The 14,972-nt window shown below is 49.4% G+C and overlaps 1 long non-coding RNA gene across 1 annotated transcript in view; it reads right to left on the minus strand.

Moving 5' to 3' along the window:
• Nucleotides 1–14,972, minus strand: part of LOC134802302 (uncharacterized) — a 51,520-nt gene that overhangs the window by 3,888 nt on the left and 32,660 nt on the right. Inside the window, exon 2 of the long non-coding RNA XR_010145834.1 lies at nucleotides 9,329–9,378. This is a non-coding gene — a long non-coding RNA (uncharacterized LOC134802302). The remainder of the gene's footprint in view (nucleotides 1–9,328; nucleotides 9,379–14,972) is intronic.

The following is a 14,972-nucleotide window of genomic DNA, read 5'->3' on the forward strand; positions in this document are numbered from 1 at the left end:
ACCCCCAAGCCCTAGACTTTGCATTGAAATCTCCGGCTACTAAAACAGGCGTAGGGTGCAACTGCCTAACAATAGCACCCACTGTTACGAGAAACTGTTCAAAATCCGCCAAACTATCGTTGGGAGAGAAGTAGACGCCAACAACTGCAATGTTTCCGCAGGTTGCCGCCACAAAACCATGACCCTTTATGACGCCTTGAAAAGGTGGGGAGCCAGCAGTGCCCCGCGACACCAGGGCCACAGTTTTATCCAGGTCCCCAACCCATCCCGCTTGAGCAGAAACAGAGTATGGCTCCGCTACCACTGCTATATTTATTGACCACTGCGCCATACTCTGGAAAAAGAGGTCCTGAGCCCTAACGCAGTGGTTAAGATTCGTCTGAAGAAATTTGATGGCCATATTAATTTGTATCCATACCAGCAACCCCCTGAGTCCCGTCCACAGTCGAAGTGGACGAGCGGACAGGCTGCGAGGAGGCCCGGGAGCCATCGCCAGCCTTTGTCTTCGGTCTCTTGGGTGGGGCAGTACAGCTCTTGCTTCCTGTCCTATGATTCGCGTCTTTTCCCAGCACTGCACAGACAGTGCAGTGTGGCGTCGCCGAGCAATCTCTCGCCTTGTGACCTGGCTGGCCACAACGGTAGCACAGACCGGACCTGTCAATTTCAGAAGGACACTGCGCCCTAACATGGCCCGACTCCAAGCACCGGTAACATCTTTGGGCGCGCGCTTCCAGCAACTTGACTTGCGCCGACACCCAGCCCACCAGCAGTCTCTCCTTTCCAGCCACTTTTTTGGCCGCAGCGACTGGACAACGAACCCACGCAGAACCTAGGCTCCAGGGGTCCGATTTAATTTCTCCCACTCTGACCTCCTGGACCGCACAACCGCCGGCCTGCGCAATCGCCGCAGCGATGTCCTCCACAGACACTGAGTCATCCAGGCCAGATACTCGCAATTCCACGCATTTTGTAGGCCGTGACACCTTGACCATCTCGGATTTGAACAGCTGACAAAGTTTTTCAGCGAGTTTGTCCGCCTTAGGCCCACTGGAGGCCCCCGGTATCTCCAGGAGTCTGGCGCCTGTAGCTGCAACTTTAAAACGGATCGACTGTATATCTAGATCCGCCAAATCTACTTTTGCTTTAGCTGTAGCTAACACATCCTTATAACTGATTCCCTGCTCTTCAGCCTCCGGTTGTAAGGACAAAACCACAGCAGAGGATCGGGGCGGTCGCAGTTTGCGAGCCTCTTGTCTTTGCGACCGTGGTGGAGCCTGCCCCTGGTGTTGAACTTGCACATCATTCCCCTGCTGCGATTGAATAGCAGAGCGAGAATTAACCGTCTTGTTATTTTTCTTCCCACCAACTGCCTTATTCCATGCTTTATCCATGGCCAAGGGGGCTGAAGGCAGAGACCGAGGAACAGATGATGAGCGTGCGCAAGCCGCGGCGGCTTCAGCTGCTGCAAGGGTGGCCTTATTCCTATTCTTTCTCTTCTTTTGCCCCTTCTTAGGTTCTACCGTCAAATTTGGAGGACCTCGTTTTGGAGCCGGCTCGGGAGCGAGTTCAAGCTCCTGGGTATGGTAAGTGACCCTCTCATTTTGACGCCTCAAGTCGGCAGCCAGCGGGGGCCGCATCGGTTGGGCTGGCAGTAGCCTGCCCTCTAACTCTAAGGCTCCCAGCCTCGCGTCCAACATCAGCCCAATCTTTTTGGTCATCACACACATCATGTTTTCCAAATTGAGAGACCCTGTACCTGTATCCTCCTTGCTAGAGCTGCTAGTTGACTGTGTATTCTCCGTTGGTTTTAACGGAGCCGAGACCGGAACTGGAACCTTGAATTGGTCCCGAAAGTCTGCTCTCAGCTGAGCCATTTCAGCCTTGAGTTCAGTTAATTGAGCGCGCAGGCTTTCGTTTTGCGCCTGCAGACGCCTCGTCTCCTCTGAAGTAGAGCGCTCCAAAAGGCACTCAAATGTCTCTTTGATTGACACTGCCGCCTCCTTCAGGGCCTTTACAAAGGTGCCTTTCAAATTGCTGGAGTTTTTGGCAACCAAGGATATTGCATCCAGGCTTGTCTGCACTCGCTGAGAGAGCGCAGCCGCAGAAAGATTGTCTTGTGCACAGGGCAGGACCGAACTAGAACTTAGGCCGCCCGACTGACTACGAGTAGAAAAGGGCAGCTTTATGCCAGCCACTTCTTCTTCTGCCCTCAAACGCATTTCCTCTCTCATAGCGCGGTTATACTCCTCTTTGGCTTTGGCAAGTCCAACGTAATGCCCAGTGGAAGGAGGACGACCGCGACCTCTCTTTGATTGGCTCGTGGACTGCTTGTTATTCTCAGTGGCCTCCTCAGAGTCAGAACCCGATTCACTGAGGCCACGTTTCCGCCAGAAACGCCTAACATTACTGACAGACTCGTAACAGCTCATCGCCGTGTCCGACTCTACGTGATCGCCTCCGAGTTGGAGGACGGAGTCCTCAAAAGCTGACGCAGATACAAGACTCCCTGCGTCAGACTCTATGTCCACCCCTTTGGCACCCAGGAGGGCATCTACCTCTTTTGTTTTTGGCGGAGGAGCTGGAATTGTGGACCCTAGCTCTCCATCACAACGGATAAGAGGCACTCTTAGATCCGGGAGCGATCTTCGGGTCTCTGCCCTTGCAAAAACTTCTGGTTCCCCATTCCCCAAAGAGGACACTGTTCTTGGGGACACCGCTGCCGTTGGCTCCTGCGATTCATTTGCCGTGTCGCGGACGAACCGACCTTTTCGGTCTCGTTGTGGCGGAATCCCACCTTTCTGCCTTAAACTTGTTTCTTCTTCATTACGATTTTTGTTTTTATTTAAATTTTCCATAAAATTCCCACGAGTATGAGACGATATATAATTCACTGGCGGGTAACGCTCATCCCGAAACGCAGTGGGCTATGTACTCTAGAGGGCACCTGGTATCTAGAGGTTTTAACGACTTCGCTGTCGGGTGTTAAAGGGTTTTCCTTCCCGCGGGCCGGCCAATGAAGGCAAGCCCTCCGCGCCACAAACACTACCCGTACCCCATACCGCCAAAGATGGGGGTCGTTGGGAAAGTGCTGTGGGATGCGGGATTCAAGGCGAGCTGGCGTAGACTCCCCTACGTAGTCTCATTAGAGACTACCAACCATCCATCAATACTATACGGCCCGAAAACATTTAAACATTCCATTCAGTCATTAGTCTCTCTCAAAACATACCTTTCAAACATTACCATTCAAAGCCGTCAGGCCACAAGGCCTCCCCCCCGTGACAGGACATTGGCAGCACCGATAAGCAACAACTTGGAAACCAAGAGATTACTTACCGTTGCCCCCGGGGTGCACCGTCCAGGAGCCCTTCCCTTACCCCCAGATCAACCGGATCAAGAGGAATGAGAAGGGACCTGGCACTCTGGGAGGTTTCCTGTCCGTAGCACCCCAACCTTTTTTTTTTTTTTTTTTTTTTTTTTTTTTTTTATACAGGGGAAATGCATTACGCATACCACCCGGGCGCGGGGACACCCGGGTGGTTATGTGGGACTCCCACGAGAATCCGGTCTACCCACTAAAACCCCTGTCTGTCGCCTCGGTGCCTTAGGGCGGAGTTACGGGCACGCGGCGTCACTCATCCACAACTCCGCCAGCAACAGTCCATCAGGACCCATCACAAGTAAAACCTCCATTAAGTGCGTATCCGAACACTTCTCACGCCTCCTACCCGAGGACCTCTTTCCTATGGATGTCAGACGCCCCCGTATCTGACACCCGGAGGTCTATGCTAAGGTGGCAAGCGTCTGTCGTGCACAGCACGCCTGCGTCTCATTCTACGTCGGCGCATAGGGTCAGCCTCGGCCTGAATCTCCCGCTCGCGCTCCGCCGCCTCTTTCCCGGCCATGACGTATTCTGAGAATTCTAGCATTGTCTGCCACACCTCTTCGCCGGAGAGCATAGCTTGCACTACGGCCGGCAGCGACAAATCTTGCCCAGTACGGGCAATTACTTCCTCTCTTTCTACAGCCCAGACCGGGCACTCCGCCAACGTGTGCTGGGCGGAGTCTTCATGTGCTCCGCACTCATGACATCCCGGGGTCGGCTCCCTTTTGGCTTGTTGGTGCAGGTACTTGCCAAAGCAGCCATGCCCTGACAGCAACTGCGTGAGCCTGAATGTTAGGACCCCAAAATCCCTTCCAATCCATTCGTGAAGACTAGGTTGGATAGCTTCAATGGTGCGGATGCCCGCCCTAGGCCAAACCAGCCGCAGCTGCCACTCATCAACCGCCTCCTGCTGCAGCTCAACACGCCGCTTCTTCAATTCCTCCGGAGCCAGCACCTCACCCCGGTCCCGCACCTCCCCGCGCCACAGGTATAGGGTCGCGAGGACCTTCGCGTCCAAGTCCCAAGGCAGAGAGCAGGCTAGAACGCACGCGGCCTCCGTGCTTATCGTACGGTATCCTCTTATAACCCTTACAGCTATTGCTCTCTGCGGTCGGCGTAACCGAGCGATATTTTGTCTATTAAGAGCATTTGCCCAAACTGGGGCACCATAGAGTGCCATCGATCGCACCACGCCCATGTAGAGGCGGCGGCATGAAGCCTTGGGCCCTCCCAGGTTTGGCAGTATACGCCCAAGGGCAGATGCAGCGCGCAACAACTTGGGTGCCAGGCGCTCAAAATGCGCACAGAAATTCCACTTGCTGTCAAGCACGACACCAAGGTAGAGCAGTGATGGCATGACGGCAATCGGGACTCCTCCCACCACTATAGCCACCCCAGCTGGGGGAGCTTTCCGTGGACCATAGAAACATATGGCTTCGGACTTCGCTAGAGCCACCTCGAGGCCCAGACTTCTGATCTTGCCCACGCAATGGGCAACTGCCGCTGTAGCTAATATGGCTGCATCACGGTAATTGGGACCCTTGGCCGTCACAAGCGTATCATCGGCGTAGCAGATGACGTTGACTCCACGCAAGTTTTCCCCCCTTAGAACCCAGTTGTAGCCTATATTCCACAAGAGTGGACCCAAGACCGACCCCTGCGGGACCCCACAGGACATTGCCCTCTCCCCCCATACCTGCTGCCCAGGCCAGGTGACGAACCTCTCACTGAGATAAGCTTCAATGATGCGGAACAAGTGAAGGGGTACTTGATGGTATCGCAACGATTCCTTTATTGTGTTCCAGGGCAGGGTGTTGAAAGCATTAGCGATGTCCAATGACACCGCCAAGACGACATTTCCCTGCGTCACAGCCTCGTGTGCCATTGATTTGACCCGTAGAATTGCATCGACAGTTGACCGGTTCCTGCGGAACCCAAATTGGCAGTCGGCCAAGTCCGGCCCCTCTCTTTCCATGTGCTTGATGAGGCGTGCAGCGATTATTCGCTCAAAGAGCTTGCCCACCTCATCCAGCAAAACTATCGGCCGGTAACCAGACGGAGAGTCCATCGGTCGTCCCTCCTTTCTGAGCAGTACTAACTTTCCAGACTTCCACTCCTTCGGGAAGCAACCCTGTTCCAGGCAAGCGGTCAAAAGACGCAGCAGCCTCGGTTCTAACGCTTCCATAGCCAAGACCCATGCACGGCCCGGAATGCCGTCAGGCCCTGGGGCCGTGTTCTTGCCACGCAGCCGGTAAACCGCCACGGCCAGCTCTTCGGGAAGAACAGGTGGAACGATATCCTCCTCTCTTAGCCCCACCGTTGGCGGTGCCATGATAGGCGGCTGGTGAGGTCCCCTTTCAGGGAATAGCCCAGCAACTACGCGCGTTACAAGCTCCGGCTGAAGTGTTTGAGTCAGCGGAGGCGCCCAGGGGCGCAACTTGTTCCGGATGAGTTTGTAGGGTCTTCCCCACGGATCATTATTTAAGGTCTCCAGGAATTCAGCACGACTCGCCTCAATTGCATGTCCGATAGCCACAGAAAACTCCTGTTTGGACGTCTTGTAGGCCTCATATAAACGGCGTTCCTCGTTTTCATCTCGCTGCCTGCGCCTTCTTTGACGCATATACCGACGCCGTGCAGCTACACAGGAGCTGCGTATTTGCGCGAGCTCGGATGTCCACCAGTACACGCATCGTCTATGCGGTAGAGACTTGGCCCGAGGCATCGCCACATCACAAATTCGCACCATGGCCTCCCGGATTTGGGACGCTTCGGACTCTACCACCACAGCTTCATCTGGGACAGGCAGCCACGTCTCTACGATCGCTGCCTCTTTCAAAAGTTCCCGGTCAAGTTTGGTGAACGCCCACCTGGGGCCAGTCCTGACTGGGCCATTCAGCCTTGCGTTGTTTGAGATGAGTGGGTCAATATCAAACCGAATGTACCGGTGATCTGACAGCGTCTCCACTCCCACCATGACCTCCCAGCCCTGAATACGGCGCGCCAGGGAGGCACTCGAAAATGTAATGTCCACGATAGATCCACCCTGTTGCCGCACGCACGTATTTTCTGAACCCCGGTTAATGACCACCAAGCCAGTGGCGACCGCCCACTCCTCCAGAGTTGCGCCTTTCGGATTCGTTGCTGGACACCCCCAAGCCCTAGACTTTGCATTGAAATCTCCGGCTACTAAAACAGGCGTAGGGTGCAACTGCCTAACAATAGCACCCACTGTTACGAGAAACTGTTCAAAATCCGCCAAACTATCGTTGGGAGAGAAGTAGACGCCAACAACTGCAATGTTTCCGCAGGTTGCCGCCACAAAACCATGACCCTTTATGACGCCTTGAAAAGGTGGGGAGCCAGCAGTGCCCCGCGACACCAGGGCCACAGTTTTATCCAGGTCCCCAACCCATCCCGCTTGAGCAGAAACAGAGTATGGCTCCGCTACCACTGCTATATTTATTGACCACTGCGCCATACTCTGGAAAAAGAGGTCCTGAGCCCTAACGCAGTGGTTAAGATTCGTCTGAAGAAATTTGATGGCCATATTAATTTGTATCCATACCAGCAACCCCCTGAGTCCCGTCCACAGTCGAAGTGGACGAGCGGACAGGCTGCGAGGAGGCCCGGGAGCCATCGCCAGCCTTTGTCTTCGGTCTCTTGGGTGGGGCAGTACAGCTCTTGCTTCCTGTCCTATGATTCGCGTCTTTTCCCAGCACTGCACAGACAGTGCAGTGTGGCGTCGCCGAGCAATCTCTCGCCTTGTGACCTGGCTGGCCACAACGGTAGCACAGACCGGACCTGTCAATTTCAGAAGGACACTGCGCCCTAACATGGCCCGACTCCAAGCACCGGTAACATCTTTGGGCGCGCGCTTCCAGCAACTTGACTTGCGCCGACACCCAGCCCACCAGCAGTCTCTCCTTTCCAGCCACTTTTTTGGCCGCAGCGACTGGACAACGAACCCACGCAGAACCTAGGCTCCAGGGGTCCGATTTAATTTCTCCCACTCTGACCTCCTGGACCGCACAACCGCCGGCCTGCGCAATCGCCGCAGCGATGTCCTCCACAGACACTGAGTCATCCAGGCCAGATACTCGCAATTCCACGCATTTTGTAGGCCGTGACACCTTGACCATCTCGGATTTGAACAGCTGACAAAGTTTTTCAGCGAGTTTGTCCGCCTTAGGCCCACTGGAGGCCCCCGGTATCTCCAGGAGTCTGGCGCCTGTAGCTGCAACTTTAAAACGGATCGCCTGTATATCTAGATCCGCCAAATCTACTTTTGCTTTAGCTGTAGCTAACACATCCTTATAACTGATTCCCTGCTCTTCAGCCTCCGGTTGTAAGGACAAAACCACAGCAGAGGATCGGGGCGGTCGCAGTTTGCGAGCCTCTTGTCTTTGCGACCGTGGTGGAGCCTGCCCCTGGTGTTGAACTTGCACATCATTCCCCTGCTGCGATTGAATAGCAGAGCGAGAATTAACCGTCTTGTTATTTTTCTTCCCTCCAACTGCCTTATTCCATGCTTTATCCATGGCCAAGGGGGCTGAAGGCAGAGACCGAGGAACAGATGATGAGCGTGCGCAAGCCGCGGCGGCTTCAGCTGCTGCAAGGGTGGCCTTATTCCTATTCTTTCTCTTCTTTTGCCCCTTCTTAGGTTCTACCGTCAAATTTGGAGGACCTCGTTTTGGAGCCGGCTCGGGAGCGAGTTCAAGCTCCTGGGTATGGTAAGTGACCCTCTCATTTTGACGCCTCAAGTCGGTAGCCAGCGGGGGCCGCATCGGTTGGGCTGGCAGTAGCCTGCCCTCTAACTCTAAGGCTCCCAGCCTCGCGTCCAACATCAGCCCAATCTTTTTGGTCATCACACACATCATGTTTTCCAAATTGAGAGACCCTGTACCTGTATCCTCCTTGCTAGAGCTGCTAGTTGACTGTGTATTCTCCGTTGGTTTTAACGGAGCCGAGACCGGAACTGGAACCTTGAATTGGTCCCGAAAGTCTGCTCTCAGCTGAGCCATTTCAGCCTTGAGTTCAGTTAATTGAGCGCGCAGGCTTTCGTTTTGCGCCTGCAGACGCCTCGTCTCCTCTGAAGTAGAGCGCTCCAAAAGGCACTCAAATGTCTCTTTGATTGACACTGCCGCCTCCTTCAGGGCCTTTACAAAGGTGCCTTTCAAATTGCTGGAGTTTTTGGCAACCAAGGATATTGCATCCAGGCTTGTCTGCACTCGCTGAGAGAGCGCAGCCGCAGAAAGATTGTCTTGTGCACAGGGCAGGACCGAACTAGAACTTAGGCCGCCCGACTGACTACGAGTAGAAAAGGGCAGCTTTATGCCAGCCACTTCTTCTTCTGCCCTCAAACGCATTTCCTCTCTCATGGCGCGGTTATACTCCTCTTTGGCTTTGGCAAGTCCAACGTAATGCCCAGTGGAAGGAGGACGACCGCGACCTCTCTTTGATTGGCTCGTGGACTGCTTGTTATTCTCAGTGGCCTCCTCAGAGTCAGAACCCGATTCACTGAGGCCACGTTTCCGCCAGAAACGCCTAACATTACTGACAGACTCGTAACAGCTCATCGCCGTGTCCGACTCTACGTGATCGCCTCCGAGTTGGAGGACGGAGTCCTCAAAAGCTGACGCAGATACAAGACTCCCTGCGTCAGACTCTATGTCCACCCCTTTGGCACCCAGGAGGGCATCTACCTCTTTTGTTTTTGGCGGAGGAGCTGGAATTGTGGACCCTAGCTCTCCATCACAACGGATAAGAGGCACTCTTAGATCCGGGAGCGATCTTCGGGTCTCTGCCCTTGCAAAAACTTCTGGTTCCCCATTCCCCAAAGAGGACACTGTTCTTGGGGACACCGCTGCCGTTGGCTCCTGCGATTCATTTGCCGTGTCGCGGACGAACCGACCTTTTCGGTCTCGTTGGTAGCACCCCAACCTAACCTAACCTAACCTAACCTAACCTAACCTAACCTAACCTAACCAACCCTTTTAAAAGTGACCAAATACTACCCGAATTAATTGATTTTTGGCACAATTTTAGTACTCATTGAGCCCGATTTTCCTCCCCATATCTTGTTCGAGTGCCCGGTGTTTAGCATAGACAGACATAATATTGAGCAAGAATTAAACGTCAAAATGAGCGCAGAGAATATTCCTAGTCTGATACAAGGTTTAGAACGCAACAAGTTAATAAAATACTGTCAAAAAATAGTAACCCATGTAATCAACAGAAATAAATAGTATTAAACATATAATATATGTTAGCAACATATGTAAGAATATGTGTAAAAACATATAAACAACATTAGCAATATAAGTAAATTAAGATAAAGATATGTATTTATATAAGAACTAACAACAGATAGACAACAAAAATGTAAATAAAATAAAACCCGTGTTCATTTTATTTCCCTGTGTTAAAGTACGAAATTATGAATAAAGTAAAAATAAAATAGATAGAATAGAAAGATAGATAGTTGGGCATCCCACCCAAAACAAGTATAGAAAGATATGATGAATGAAAGAAAGATACTGTATGAAGAATGATAGTGCGAGAGGCATAAAAGCGAGAACTGGTATGAAAGCGTTACGTAGAAAACATAGGCTCCGATAAAGTTGGAGGCAGAGAAAAAAAAAAAAAAAAAAAAAAAAAAAAAAAAAAAAAAAAAAAAAAAAACCTAACCTAACCTAACCTAACCTAACCTAACCTAACCTAACCGATACAGTGCACCAAGTGTCTGGCTTACGGCCACACGAGGACACTGTGTAGGGAAGAAAACACCAACTGCCGATGCTGCTTGAACCTGCATGAACCAGGAAAATGTCAAGAGAGCCCTGAGACTCCTAAATGCATAAACTGCACCAGGGCAGGCAAGGCATCGGCAGAAGTACAGCATGAGGCATTCAGCCCCGACTGCAGTGAGCGCAAAAAATGGGACGCCATAGCAAGATCCCGGATAACATACTACTGCTGACAAAGTTGTGCCACGGCAAACAGCGAGAACCAACCCCCCCGCCTTGAAACATGAAATGCGATTCCTGCAAGCAAATCTGCAAAGGTCGAAGCTGGTGACGGTCGAGTTACACCAGGCCATGCAGAGGGAAAACCGCGAAGTAGCACTGCTACAGGAACCGTATGTAGGCGGGAAGGGAGAGGTGACAGCACAACCAGGTTTCAGTGATTCAGTGCACGCAAAATCGCTCTAAACCTGTAAAAGCAGCAATAGTAGTGTTGGGAAATCGGGTCCAAATACAACACGACCCACGGCTGGTAACGGAAAACATTGCGGCGGCCCTTCTGAAGTTTGGAAACGTATCAGTTGGAGTAATCTCGGTTTATTTCGAGGGAGACCAAGACATCGAAGGATACATTACCAAAACAAAGGAGATCATGTTTAAATTGGGTGCAGATAGCTACATAGTAGGAGGAGATGTAAATGCCTGGAGTTACTGGTGGGGAAGCAGATCGGACGACCACAGGGGGGCAGCCTACAATGGCTTCCTCAATGAGGAGGATCTGAATGTTTTGAATGTCGGCCAAACGCCGACGTTCGATACAGACCGGGGAGGCAGACGTTACACCAGCATAGTCGATGTGACGGCGTGCAGCACAAACATCCTGTCCAGGATCCAAGACTGGAAAGTAGACAGGAACGTTACCACGTCCGATCACAACGCAATAAAATTTGCAGTGTGTAGCGAAGCAAGCCCGAAGCCAGTACCAAAACCAACAACCAGAATTTACAACACGAAAAAAGCTAACTGGACCAAATTTAAAAACGCCATGTCGCGGGAGCTCCGGCAAAGGGATCTAACAGAACACTCCATGAGCAACGTTGGAGACACGGAAGAGCTGGAGAGGGCAACTAACGCCTATATCAGCTCAGTGTCAAAAGCATGCGAGGAGAGCATCCCAAAGCCGGGTGTCCCAAAGACAGATGCAAACCCGCCGTGGTGGTCCAAAGAACTGGACCGACTGCAAAAAGAGGTGTTAAGGCGGAAAAGGCGAATAAGGAACGCCGCCCCAAACAGAAGGCAGTACGTAGTTGACCAATACTTTGAGGTAAAGGAAGACTACTCAGCTAAAGCAATGGAGGCTCAGACGGCTAGCTGGAAAGAATTTTGTACCACGCAGGAGAGGGAGACAATGTGGGACAAAATCTACAGAGTTCTAAGAAAAACGGCTAGACGTCAAGAAGACACGTTGCTTAGGGACGAACAAGGGCAAACCTTAACACCGAAACAGTCGGCCCAACGACTCGCGCAGTGCTTCTATCCGGATGACCGCAGGGAAGAAGAGTCCGACCATCACAGGTGCACCAGGGAAGATACAGAGGGGGGAAATCCAGTAGTGGAAACAGACCTCACTGACGACGATCCACCATTCACGCAAGTGGAAATGGACATGGCTGTCAAAAGTATGAACCCGAAAAAAGCACCTGGGTCGGACGGACTCACTGCGGACATATGCGCAGAAGCTATCCAGTGTAATAAGGAAGTATTTTTGTGTCTAGCGAATTCCTGCCTTAGGCTAGCCTACTTCCCCAAAGCCTGGAAGTCAGCACATGTTTGCATCCTGCGGAAACCCGGAAAGGAGGACTACACACACCCCAAATCGTATCGACCGATTGGTCTATTGTCGGTACTAGGGAAAATCCTGGAAAAAATGCTGGTAAACAGGATCAAATGGCACATCCTCCCGACCCTGAACGAACGTCAGTATGGGTTTATGCCACAGAAATCAACAGAGGATGCCCTCTATGACTTGATGAGACACATAAAAACAGAAGTAGAAACGAAAAAGCGCATCGTACTACTGATCTCACTTGACATAGAGGGAGCCTTTGACAACGCATGGTGGCCAAAGCTAAAAACCCAACTGGCAAAGAAACGCTGCCCGAGGAACCTTTATCACACGGTATGCTCCTACTTGGAAGACCGGGTGATAAAGGTACACTACGCGGGCGAGGTCAGCGAAAAGCCTACCACAAAGGGATGTGTTCAGGGTTCTATAGGCGGTCCAATATTCTGGAATATAATTCTAGACGACCTCCTAGAGCTACTCAAGGATACAGAGGCCCATTGTCAGGCGTTCGCAGACGACGTCACCCTAGTGTTCTCTGGAAGCAACTCAGGAGTCATAAAGGCACAGGCTGAACGCACACTCCAGAGGGTGGTCAAATGGGGCTCCGAAAACAAGCTTAACTTCGCTGCGCATAAAACCGCAGCCATGGTTTTGACAAGAAAGCTGAAATGGGACCCCATCAAAATTTCAATGGCAGGAACCGAAGTGGAGCTAGTCGAAAAAGTCAAACTGCTGGGACTCACCATTGACCACAAACTTACCTTCAACACACATGTAGCAAAAACGTGCCAAAAGGGCGATTCTCAGAGATGACCTTCGGTGCCTGACTTCGGTGCCAAATTTTTTTTTTTACTTATTTGATATGCGACTTTATTTCCTAAAATCTAGCCTTAATATAAAAAATAATGGTAGTGGAGGCCTCCATTAGAACCTTATAGTTTTTAAGATATTTGAGATTTAATAAACACCGAAATCATGTGCAGGCACCGAAATCAATTGGGATCACCGAATTCAATAATGCATACACAAAAATCACATTTCAATTTTATATCTCAATTATATTACATTTTAATCATATTTTTCAATCTTATTTGATGATAAGCGATGTAACAAGGCTAATGATCTCGAAAGCTTACATAAATTTAATAGATATAGACCCAAGATTTAAAAATAAGTAAAATAACCTAATTACGGCTTGTAAAACAACATCTCTAGAAGATATCCCACACTATTTGACTGTCCTCATATAATAGGGCGATGTATGGTCCTGGAACGAGTTTCAGACATGTCGACCACAAATTCGCACATTAGTGCTATGAAGGAGAAGATGATTGTTTCACACAATCCGACCGCACATGCATCAAAAAGAAACTTATGTTACCTACACCCGATAAACAAGAAACTTTGGAGTGCCGTTCAATGCTCAAAAAATGTTTAATGCACTTATAAAGCAATGTGATACAATACGGAAAACAAGTATTTTTGAATAACAGAGTTTTAAAGCGTGAACTCCGTCAATTTAAAACTATTTGAAGTGGTCGACTAATGCTTGAAGATCTAAATACCTATTAATTATGATCTCCAGCACCCTCAAACACTTGGGCTAAATTGTAACTCCTATATTTAGACATAAATACATAAGACATTGAGGATTGTTAAAACATTTGCTATGTTCAATTTGTGTCTATGGCTATCCTTTAGAAATATCGATCAGTAAGGTACGCTCAGTGCCTTTGAAGCGATCTCGACATTATAAGGCCACTTTATTTTTAATCCCTTGTTCTGAACATCCTGTCCCTTGGGTGCACCTTGCATAGTACTTACATACACAAGTTATTTTAAAAGAAGTGGGATCTAATTGACTGCATTCATTTAACATGGCTGACACGTTGAAAGGTATCGAGGTGTAGGGCCTCAGGTGATACAGAGGACAATTAACATAATTTACTTCATTGGTTTGAAGAGAATATCAAGACAGAGAAAGAAACAATGGGTCTACGAGTTTCAACACACGTCTGGTTTAAAAAAACTACTCATAGTAAACTAGTGATTTTTTGTACCTATTATGACTTAATTTACTTACAAACATAATTTTACGTTTATACAACGTATCTTGCACTTTTTAGGTGTGATAAATTAGTACAACAAGCTAGTTTACAAAGCAGGATTTGAATTCAGTGATCACTTTTTTGATATCGGTGGTCAAAAAATCCACCGAAACCAAGGAAATCAACACCAGCGATGTCAAAATTAATCGCTTTTTAGCAATTACAGAAATAGCATGAGTGATACAGAGGAGATGTAATAATGATGGATTTACGTACTTTCGAGGATTTCTTAATCACTTGCATAACGATAAATGCACTAAAATTTCCGGAGTAAATTGCACCACCGATCTCAAAAAAACATAGAACCAAACCCACCGAAGGACGGAAAAACCTTTAAAAAATCACTTAATTAAACTGTGGCTGTACTTCTACTTTATTCAACGGTTAAGACACAACTAAAGCATACTATGTTTGAGACACTGAGTTCCTGGTTTACAACTTTGAAGGAGTACCGACATGTTTTGCAAATTACACCGAAATCAGGCACTAGCCCGGGACACATCGTAAATTTGGTTTTATTCAATGAGTTGAGCAAACACATTATTGTGATATAAAGAATATGATAAGTTAACTAATAACTTATGCGTGAATACCCATAATAACTCCGATCTACTGCCCCATCTTGAGTAATATTTTTTTGTTTCATAAAATCTGGGTGCGGGACACTCCCACCGAACATCATTTTTGGCATTTGATTTTTTTTTTCTTGTATTATATAAATAATAAATAGATAATTTGATAGTGTCCCAGACAGAATATAGGCTGAAGATCATGCCTAAATTAATTCAGATTTATTGAACAGTAAATTCAATCATTTATTGCCCCGGACACGTAAAAATGGCCCTCCTGAGAAATGCCCAAAAGGCAACGGAAATCTACAAACAGCT

The sequence above is a fragment of the Cydia splendana genome, chromosome 24, assembly GCF_910591565.1.
Source record: "Cydia splendana chromosome 24, ilCydSple1.2, whole genome shotgun sequence".
Classification (NCBI taxonomy): Eukaryota; Metazoa; Arthropoda; class Insecta; order Lepidoptera; family Tortricidae; genus Cydia; species Cydia splendana.